Here is an 11,954-nt window from a genome sequence, read left to right as displayed (position 1 = left end):
AAGAAGAAGAAGAAGAAGAAGAAGAAGAAGAAGAAGAAGAAGAAGAAGAAGAAGAAGAAGAAGAAGAAGAAGAAGAAAGAAAAGAAAAGAAAGAAAAGAAAAGAAAAGAAAAGAAAAGAAAAGAAAAGAAAAGAAAAGAAAAGAAAAGAAAAGAAAGAAAAGAAAAGAAAAGAAAAGAAAAGAAAAGAAAAGAAAAGAAAAGAAAAGAAAAGAAAAGAAAAGAAAAGAAAAGAAAAGAAAAGAAAAGAAAAGAAAAGAAAAGAAAAGAAAAGAAAAGAAAAGAAAAGAAAAGAAAAGGACCTAATGCTTTCCAAGATGAAGACATGATTTGTCTCTGGGTTATATAGACCCATATGGAGCGGTAATATCACATCACATTCATACACTTCAAGCGCAAATTCACCAGTTGCACCACATCCTGTATATTAAGATATATTTCTCTTTTCTTCAGACAGCAAAGCTAAGCAGAGGAGATCTATTGCATCCAAAAGGTGCAGGACAGCAAACTAATATAAATAACAGAAAGTGTTGAGTACAAGAATAATGCAGGCCTTTCAAATCTTTTTTTAGGACTAGTGTAGGTCAAGAGTGGTAGTGGACTATAATTTCCACTGTCCCAATCTCTGCATAATCACAGAACAAAACAAGATCTCTGCCCCAAACAGAAACAGGGCAAGTAGGCACCATCAGACAGACATGAAAAAGTACAAAGGAGATAACAGAAACCTTATTCAGAACACAGCTTGAATGTTTTAAGAAGAGATGTGAGAATTGATTGACATAGATTGCAATTACATGTATGCATGTCAGAAGATATACCATACAATAAAACTAGTTGAAATTTTGCCTTTTGCAACTCTACGTTCAATTCCTATGCTGCTGCTGATCCTTCTTCCCGACAGACCATCTTCATAATTCTGATACAGGGGTTATAGACATCATCATTCTCCCAATGGATTTTTCTTTATTAGTGGAGAAGTATTGATGATCTCCATCAGTCAAATCTGAAAAATCTTGGCTTATGTTACATCTTTGTATTTGAAAGGTCACACAAATATTGTGTTCCTAAGTCTAGATAGTGTGGAGATCCTAGAGATTGAGCTGCTTCACCCAAAACAGAATTATAAAGTCTTCTGGACGATATGGAAAGGACAGAAAGATCTGTGCTAGAGGTCGTGGTGGCCATCTCAGTGTTTCTATGTTTGCCAAAAGTTATGCTGTCTGTCATATAGGCAGAGTCTACTTTCAGCTTCATCATAGAAACCTACCATTAGTATTGGGTTAGTATTAGGTGACAGAAACTCACACACAGTCAGTCATCAAATAGGAAGAAATACTGACCAATCCTGCCCAGTCCTGTTTCTTTTAGGTATATTTCAAGGCATAGAACTTTTGAATTGCATTTATTTTTTCTGTGGCTTTTATAATTTCCTCTGCTAAATTTAATAGAAGTTATTTAAGTGCAGTGTGTAGTGTTTAGAGGGAAGGTCAGATAGCATGCCAGGTGCAGAAATTTATTTTTATTCCATGGTATTGCATATGCAGTTTGATACCTTACACTACAGCATGGCACTGACTGCTACCAGAAAAATATAAAAATAAAAAACAAACAAACAAACAACAACAACAACAAAACAGAAAGAAAGGATAAGTAATTTGGCAATTTTTATGTTTTAGTTTACCACAAGCATAAAGCTGAAATCATGTTATATATTGCTTGCTCCATATGCTTCCACCGCATCTTTTCCAAGAGCCTCATTCTGTAGTCACTTCCATGATCCTGCAGATTTTCACTGATTCTGTCTTTGTGAGCAAGAGATGAAAGATGAGACTGTAGCAGAGTGGGAATAACCATTCTTTTACTTCTGCTGTGCATCACTTTAACTATCAAGCTGTTCTTGTCATGTATTTTTTGCACTTCTTTTTTGGTTTCCCTCCACAATTTTACTTTAAAGTTTAAGAAAGTTTATTAGCCTTTTCTTCTTGAGTTATTTAATTCGATAATTTTTCTTTCACTCCCTTTGATTGTTTAGTTTTTTTATATTGAATCTTTAGTCTTCATTTTTTCCATTTTCATGTTTGATATTTTCCTTTATTCTCTAGAGCTAAATCTTGCTTAATGCTCTAGAGCTAGACAGTTATTTTTAGTAAAGTTAAGCTAGTGTGACCAATATAAGAGATAGCCACAACTGAGTGGGAGCTATCCTTGTATTAATTTAATATTTCTTTCTCTTAATAGAATGTTGGCAAGCTCTTTATCCCCTACTCTTACGTACATAATATAATTACCAAAACAATCTCTATTTTATTACAGAGCCTCACAAAATGCTTTACCAAAATGTCCAGGTCCATTTGAACTTTTATTTAAATACTTGGTCCATTTCTTTGTGTGTGTCTGTGTGTATAAATACTACCATAATTAAAATGTTTTGAATAAATGTTACAGTTCAGTAACATTCAGTACTGTACAGTAGAAGCAGGATTTATGAAAACAAGATATACATTTATACAATTTAATACTTTGCCCTTCATTGCGTACTTGCTAAGCTGGACTATCAAACTTGTTAACGTTCTGTCTAGGAAGCACACTAAATTGTAGAAGTTAAATTCACACGATGGAGAATGGGGAGACAAACAAGTGTTGGATGTGTCAACCAGAGAACTGATTCTCTGTAGGTCGTGACAGGACGCCACCCGAATGTACTAATTGCCTGCCAAGGACATCCACTGTGATAGGGCACCCTACACACTGTGCCTTTGAGGCAGTGATAGACTTCTCTAGCAGGAAGAAAGGAGAGCCTTGAGCCTTGCTTGTACTGCATTATAACTCATAAGAACGCATTTTCATTTATTCATATCTCACTAGAAACAGCAAATACGGCTATATATACAGCAGCACTCTTTGTTTTCTTCCATCTAGTGTTCCTTTTCTGCCTGAATACAATCTGAGTTGCTCAGAGAAAAGTGTGCTTATGAATGTTTCTAAAATCACAAAATGCAGACACTTCACTCATTCTATAAACACTGCCACGTATGACATGTCAGACAAGTTGATTTGATCTTTTGGAAACAGTTTAGTATATAAAATTCTGTTTGCCATATATGAAGAAATGGTGCCAGCAGGATATTGAAAACCACAGAGAGCTCCGTAGGAAACATTAGGAAAGGATAGGGCAACTAAATGAACACCCAGGAAAAATAGATACTCTAAAATTGGATCCCTGCTGTATCAACATTTTTGGGACGATATTGACAATTTGGGAAACAGTAGATTTCAGGGGCTTTGGTAACCAGAAGTTATATGGAATATTTCTGAAGTCTCTTTTCTTGCACTGGAAATTGCAACACTTTTAAGTGTAATAGAAATAACTCTATCTTTGCAGTATCCAACAAAATCGTTTTCTCAAACAGCATTATCTACTTGGAGTCACAGTAAAAACGTTCAAAGGTAAAACAACGCAAAAACCATTTGTTAGCTAGGACTGAGGATTAAGCAATGCATTTTTTTTAGCGTATTTTACACTTAAATCTAGTATGTTTAAACAGACTATCTGTTACACATAACTCTTTACAGAATAAAAGAAAGCTGGTATAAAATCCACACAAACATAAATTAGAAACGAATTGCATGGGAAAAAATGTATTGGGCTTTAGTGCTCCAGTTTCTTTATGCCAACCTCAGACATTAAGGAACAGCCTATTTTCCATGACTGATGAAAACATAACTTTGCTAAGCTTTCCCGAATCCAAGCTGAAACTTCAGAATCTAAGATGTTGAAATCATAAGGAGTCCTTCAAATCTTCAGTTACTCTGAAGAAACTGTATTTGTGAATGGAATAAAAATGCAAACTCAATAGTGTTTTCAGATGGATAAAACATTTTTCTGTTAATTAATTTCAAGTTTCCTCAACAAATAAACACAAAAACCCTATTTAAATAACGGTGTGTGAAATTCTCAGTCTTCACTCAAATGCTGGCTTCATAGAACATCACAGTTACCTAGAAGCACTTTTATTCTAGAAACAGTGTAGTTCATTTCATCTTAAAGCTGGGATTTTTTTCCATTTTTTTGGTGCCTAATTTATCACACTAATTACCTAGACTGTTGAGCAACTAGTGTCTTATCACACACATAGATATATGTGCATGTGTGCACACATAAGCTCTTTGAGATCTGTAATTCTAGGGTAAGCAACCACTGTATTTTATGATTTGCACGCAAAAGTGATTGTTCGGAAAAGCTATGAAACTTTGACTTTCACAAGATATACATGAGTGCTGTTTCTAAAACATGCATAGCTGACATAAACCAGTCCTGAACCTTGACATGAACAGTAAAAGAAATATCATTTGCCCAAAATGTAAGCAGATGAGATACATTTACCAGGGTCAGAAAACTTGGGGGCTAATCAATTTGGATTAATGACATACAAATAATGAGTTGCACTTAAATCAACTATGTTGTCAAAACATTGCTCTTTTAATCCCTGGTAAATGATGAGGTTTATAAAAGCAGATTTTTGTGGATAATTGAAGATTATTTAAACATATGTGGAAAGCAGATGATGTGTGAATCTAGTGCTGCTAAAATAAACTATATGTCTGTCAGGAGTCTTTGTACTTCTCCATTTCATAAATCTACAGCTATCTGTATATATATATTTACTATAATCTAGCTCTATTTTATGTTTAGATTTTTCATGTTAAAATATTACATACATGAACTTAGTTGTAAGGTCCTTTCAGTGCATCGGTTCACATTAGGTTGTAAAACAAAACAACTTCCAGATTGGACAGTCTTTTTTCACCCCTTTCCAGCTGTCTTAGACTGGAAATATAGGAAGAACTCCCCTCAGCATGTTTGCGTGGATACTTTATCAGCATTGTTGTAACTTTTTTAAAGCTGAGTGGCACATCAACTTGATTTTATTTAAAAAAAAGAAGAAAAAGAAAAAGAAAAAGAAAAAGAAAAAGAAAAAGAAAAAGAAAAAGAAAAAGAAAAAGAAAAAGAAAAAGAAAAAGAAAAAGAAAGAAGAAAAAGAAAAAGTTTCCCTATAAAATTTTTTCCAAGCTAAAAGGAAACACAATTTTCTGATAATTATTAAAAAATTCCAATGCTCCCAATGCTCTTTCCTTTTTTATGATAAGCGAGTTTCTGCTGATAATGTTTTATAAAATATGGCCAGTGCCCATGAACTCCATCCGTAGAACACTTTTGAAGTGCAAGTGCACTAAATGCAAAATTTCTAAAGATTTATGATATCAAATAAAATGGTATTAATATTCAAAACCGTAATTTTACATCAAGTGTTCATCATCTGACTCTCCTCTCTCTGAATCCATTTCCACAAGCATTTTCAGCTCTAAAAAAGAATACCAAGGATCACATTGAGATAGAATAATAGAATCATAGAATTGCTGAGGTTGGAAAAGACCTTAAACATCATCGAGTCCAACTACACCCTAACCATACTGCCCTAAAACTAACAATCCCCCACTAAATCATGTTGGCCCCTCTCTGGACCTGCTCTAGCACCTCAATGTCCTACTTTCAGAAAAAGAGCAGATGACATCTAGGTGCTGATATGATTGAAGTCTTTGTATACACCTAGCAGAGCCATTTCATTCCTACTGTCAACCAGAGCCACAGATGGGAATAAAGCAGAAGAGGAGAAAAAATAAAAAATGATAATGACTGTAATAAGGTGAATAGGCATTACTACTTTGGACAACTGCTGCTCTTACTTCCATCAGTAAAAATTGGATTGATTCACTGATTGGAAAAACTGAGAAAATAATTTGTTTCAATTCTTATTTTTCCATTATTTTTATATATGTTATGCTACATTTTTCTCTGGTAGATCTCAGGTATGTAGATGATAATGCGATCCACCTCCTCCACAGAACATCTAAAAAAGTTACAATTAGGAGGCTATAGAGTCTACAGATTCTTCTAATCTACAAAAGTATGCACATACCTTTGCTTCTGGAAACATTTCCTATGGCTGATGAATCCAGTCACTGGGGTCTGCCATTACCCAAAGTCCAAAAGTGAGGGAATCCTTAGAAAATATACAAATGTTTACCTTCGTGACCAAAAGTTACATCTCTTTGATCATGTTTCCACTGCATTTATACTAATAATTAATCTAAAAAACCTCCTAAAAAAGAGCCACTAATTTTAAGAAATCTTTTGCATACAATCTTCATGTCACTGTAGTTCAAAATCTGTTATTTCCAGAGTGTTCCACATCTCCAAAATCTGAGGAGTATCTACTTTGATTGTCTATCAGCGCTTTCCAGCTCTTGGAACATACAATTTCTTAGATGTAATTGAGTTAATTTTCCTTAATGGCTGCTGCTTCTGCTGCTCAGCTCCTCTCAGCAGAACTGCTCCATGACAGCTGTTACTCCCAAAGTATACGGAGGAGATGAAACCCTGCAGCAGAAATAGCAACAGCTGATTTTATATGAGGAGAGGAGAGTAGTAGAAGCTTTTGGTCTTGATGATAAGGGTGCTCTGTTACATTTTTAGAGGCTTCTTGAGTTTTCTCTCCTTTTAAATTCTTCTTTTCCCTACAAGTCCTATTTTTTCACCTCAATGCCCCATACACGTCTTATTTTTCTTCTTGATATGCAAATTAAGGCTTCTTCACTTCCCTCATGCTTATCTACTTCTACCCCACAAGAAGCAAAGAGAGGGTTGTGGTTTTAATTGGTTTGTTTTTGCTGTCTTAGGTTTATGTTTTGTTTTTTAAGTTATAAGAGCTTCTTTATATTAGTATAACTGCATCTGCATTAGAATATCTGCACTGATCTAATCTACTCCTTTGTTTTTTAGAATGGCAGGGGAAAAAAAAAAAAAACGAACACAAAAACTGCAGCTAGAAAACTCATTTCACAGACTCAGAATGACAGCATGGCCGAGGCTGTGAAAGACATCTGCGCCCATCCAGCCCAGCTCCTGCTCAAGCAGGGACACCTAGGGACACCCAGAGCAGGATGTCCAAGACCAATTTCAGATGACCTTAGGAGGTATCCAAGGAGGAGTCTGCATAGCCTCCATGGGCAGCCTTTGCCAGTGCTCTGTTACCTGCACAGCACGGAAGTGCTTTTTGATGTTTGTATGGAATCTTATGTGTTCTAATTTGTGCCCATTTGCTCTTGAATATGTAAGATTTTTAATATTATGTCTATACATGTGTTGCTAGAATTCATTTCTATCTTGTTGCCTTTGCTAAGTGGGGTGAATTTACATATGAAGGAGCTCGCTAGAAGAAGAGTGTTTTTGCTAGGTTAAATCAGAATCTTCTCATATTCTTCTCAGTAGATTGTTAGATTACCCCTTCCAACCCAAGCTTTGTCAGATTTTCTTTTTTACCAAAATCTCTTTATATTATACAATAATATATTTGTATAATATATATGTATATATGTATAATATATATATATATAATATATATATATAATAAAATATCAATACAATATATTCTCAAAAAACATCTGCAAAGTCATGGAGTTCAAATAGTCATGTAGCTCATGTCTTAATGTGGATACTCAAATGTTTGCTAGCATGATTTTTTTTACAGCTTTCAAAGTAATAAATTCTAGTTTGGTTACTTATTTTAATATATAAATATTTTTGTTTGTTTGATTGTTTATTTATTTATTTATTTATTTAATATCTACCAATGCATTCAAAACTCCTGTTAGATATTTTTGAAATTGCTTTCCATTGCTTAGACTATCTCCTGGAAGATTTGAGGGCAGGGATTTGTATCATGCTTCCAGAGTCTACTCTTCATGGATCTCCTAGCTACTTCCAAAATAAATACTTTGCTCCTGGCCCATGAACAACCCATTGTGACAGAAATAGAGGTAGGATAAAGCACCTCGAAGCCAGAAGAAAGATGAAGGAGTTTATGCTTTCAGTGACAAATACCCACATTCTGCTCCATCTTTCCTCAGATGGCTCTCTCTGTTTGCAGTTCAAACATCTCAAGCTGCCCCATTTTCCAGTGATCCTTTCGCCTGTGTAAAGTTATGAATAGTTTTCCTCAATTCTTAATTTTGTATTTAAATATTCACTCTATCAGCAAATAGAAAGAGCAGCTCTATGTACCATATTTTTTGTCTTTTGGGTACAGGTTTCTTATGTGAACTCAAGTGCTCTTCTTTCAGTCATAAGGTCTGCTAGGAGTATTTAACTGTGTCCTTAAAAAAGAAACAAGCTAACTGCATACTATAAATGGAGATTCTTAAAGGAAAAAAAAATTGATCTTATAGATATCGAGCTTAGATATCTCCCCTTCTTTTTCGCTTTCCCCATACCCTTGCCTCACCTTCCTTGTTCTGTGTCAGGAAGAACAGCTTTGGAGGGGACACATTAGCACAGCATTTTTCTGGCAAAGTCAGCAACTGTGTCTCTTGTTATTTAAAATCTCTCCGTTTTCTCATTTTCTTTCTTTTTTTTTTTTTTAAATAAGCTATATTTCATGCCAGCAACATAACCAGAAGGTCAAATCTCTTGATTTTAGAAAAGGACAGCCATATTCTGTAGCATAAAGTTTAGATTATCATAAATACTCACAGCTGCATTATGGAGGGGTTTGGGTTTTCACAGTGTTTTGTCTCCACTTTGCTGGATTTTATGATTTATACTGGATTGGGGAGTCTTAGCTAACTGCAACTCAGATTTTCTGAAAATAGATAGATAAAAAAATAGGCAAGCACAGATACAATTTTCTCAGTCATTTCCAGAAATTACTCTACTGAACAGAAAGACAGATTTCACTTGCTAATAGAGAGATAGACCTGAAGAGTGCTAGGATTCCTCAGTTAGGATACATCCATGTAACAAATTGCAGCACTAGGCAAGGTCGTCCACATTAGTTCTGAGGTTGCTAGCTGGAGGCAAGCAACTGCATTACAGAGGATCATGGGAGCTAATGAGCTTCTCTCAGGGCTCAGCACTGATGCAAGTATGTGGCTACCAGAGAGCTAGCCAGCTTGTCTGAGATGCTACTGAGGGCACTGCATCGTGCTGCACTGTTGTGAGTCTCTGCTCTTCACCTTAGTAAGGAAATAAAATGTGGAAAGCAGCATCCAGCGCACAATATAAAATAAAATAGTCACTCAGCTGACCCGCCCAGTCCCACTCACAGGTCTGTCTGCAATCTATGAGAAAGTCGTGTTTAAAAAGTTCACCAGCTATAGCAGGGATGTTACTATTTAACACTCATACCTCGCTATAAAGATCTGGATATGTATATCTGTAGAGTGATCTAGAGATCAAAAAAAAACGTTTTGATCTTTCTTTTCTTACAAAAGATCTTCAAAGACGACAGTTTATTACAAGTGGGAGTAAAGAACACACATGTTCAAATGCATTGAAGGCATTACAGTCCTTTGATATGTCATAAAAAAAGAGTGGTAAAGCAGGTCCAGTCTTCTTTGCACTTATGCAAGTATTGCTGACATATTAATCCTCACATTCACCTCAGAGACAAATGAGTACAGGACACTGAAAAGTGTTGAGGGAGTTATTTACCTAACAATGAAAAAAAAAGAAGAAAAAAAAAGATTAAAAAGTTGAGTAAAACATGCTTGACAAACGAGAACAGTTTATCAGTCTGTTAGCTATGATACACCTGTTATATGAAGACATTTCTTCTGCAAGGCCTTTGACATTGACCCACACCACATTCTTATATCTAAATTGGAAAGAGATAGATTTGAAGGGTGGACTTTTCAGTAGATAAAGATTTGGTTGGAGGATTGCAGCCAGAGAGTTGTGGCCAACAGCTTTGCCTAGCTGAAGGTCGTTTATGAGAGATGTCTCTCATGGGTCTGTCTTGGGACCAGTGCCATTCAACACTGTCTGAGGCTGGTGAGGAGTGTCTCAAATCAAAATGAGGCAATCAACATCACTGTGGACAATTTTACACTTGAAATAATCTCTTTGGAGTTGTTTGCTTTTGAGTGGGAGGACCCAAGTATGTTTGTTGGCTAAAGATTTGGCCCAGAAGTAAATGAAACCAGCTTGATACAGAAAACTGGGAGTCATACCACTGTATCCTGTGAAGGCAAGCTACAAGCTGGTGTCTCCCTGCTTTCTCTTATATGCTGATTTACATATGCAAGGCCTGGAAGATAAGAACAAAGGAGTTCCTGCTGAGATCCCAAAACCAAAATCTGTCACTCCAAAAGAGTTCATTCAATCACTTTGGACTGTAAGTAAGAGCTTGTACTGCCTTAGTAGTCATCAACTGAACAACACAACCTCTGATGACCCATCACTACTGAAGATCACATCTGACATCAAGACATCTCTGGCTCAAGGAGTGGTGAACCACTTTACTTTACTGTGCTTGTATATCTGTCTGTCTCTTTCTCTTTCCCCATTTTCCCCATTTTCTATTTTTTCTCTTTATCTTCTTTTATTACTTTACTCTTTGTGGTAGCTGTCTCCTAACATTATCTTATGTGTAACGCTTATTAATCACAATTAGTCAATTAGACAATTTTACCTCCAAGCAGCTGTTGTTAGTTGTTGTTAAGAATGCTCTCAATAAACTGATATGTGTTATTCCTCTAAGTCTTGGATGACTCCATTGTGATAGCAACCCATTAACTAAGGGAGGCACGACTCAGGTGGTAGAAAAAGGTTCACCTCCCTCTAAATCCACTGAGTGGTATGAGACAAACATCTTTATCAAAGACATACACAGTGGGCTTGAGTGTACCCTCAGTGAGTTTGTAGGTGACACCAAGCTGAGCTGTGCAGTAAATACAATAGAAGGAAGGCATGCCATTCAAAGGGACCTGGACAGACTTGAAAAGTGGGCCTGCGTGAACATAATGAAGTTAAACAAAGCCAAGTACGATGTACTGCAGTTGGGTCAGAGCAATCCTAGACACACGTACAAACTGGGAGAAAAACTTACTGAGATCAGCTCTCCAAAGAAGGACTTGAGGCTCTTGGTGGATGGAAATGAGCCAGTAGTGTGTGCTTCTAGACCAGAATTCCAAAGGTATCCCAGGCCACATCAAAAGACAGTGATCAGCAGTGTGAGGGAGGTGACTGTTCCCCTCTACTCTGCAGTTGTGTGGCCTCATCTGGAGGACAATGTGCAGATCTGCAGTCCCCAGCACAAGAAAGACAGAAGTTTTAGAGAAGCCCAGAGGAGGGTCACAAAGATGAGCAGAGGGCTGGAGTACCTATCCTGCAAAGACTGGTTAAGGAAGCTGGGCTTGTTTAGACTGGAGAAGACTCCAGGGAGACCTCCTTGTGGCCTTCCAGTTCTTGAAGGGAACTTATAAACGGGAGGAAGACTGACTTTTTACATGGTCTGATAGTGAAAGGACCAAGGGAGAATGGCTTTAAACTAAAAGTGGAGAGATTTAAATTAGATATTAGCAAGAAATTTTCCTCTCAGAGGGCAATGAGGTGCTGGAACATGTTACCCAAAGAAATTGTGGGTGCCCTATCCTTGAAGACATTCAGGGCCAAGCTGGATAGGGCCCTGGGCAACCTTGTCTAGTTAGTAGTAGTCCTGTCCACACCAGGGGGATTGGAATTTGGTGATCTTTAAGGTCCCTTACAACCCTAGCCATTTGATGATTCTGTAATATTTTTCACAAGTTGGAGAATAACTAGAATTTTGAATACTTTAATCTGAAGCAAAATTACTTTTCTACTTTTTTTTTCTTTGTTTTAATATCTTTTCTTAAAGGAAATACAAACTTTTAATCCATACCTTAGAGCTGAGATACACAAAAAAAGGAAATTCAAGTACACCTTTTTAATCCCCAACAATATACTGAATGGTCTTAAAGAGCGCTTTGTGCTCATTTTGACCTAATATAGATTATTACCTTACATTAAATTAAAATTCAAAATCTCAAATTTGCAGCTAATCCCTAACTGTACTGTGAAAATTTAAAAAAAAAA

The sequence above is a fragment of the Meleagris gallopavo genome, chromosome Z (genome assembly GCF_000146605.3).
Source record: "Meleagris gallopavo isolate NT-WF06-2002-E0010 breed Aviagen turkey brand Nicholas breeding stock chromosome Z, Turkey_5.1, whole genome shotgun sequence".
NCBI lineage: Eukaryota > Metazoa > Chordata > Aves > Galliformes > Phasianidae > Meleagris > Meleagris gallopavo.
Note: the sequence above shows the minus strand (reverse complement) of the source record.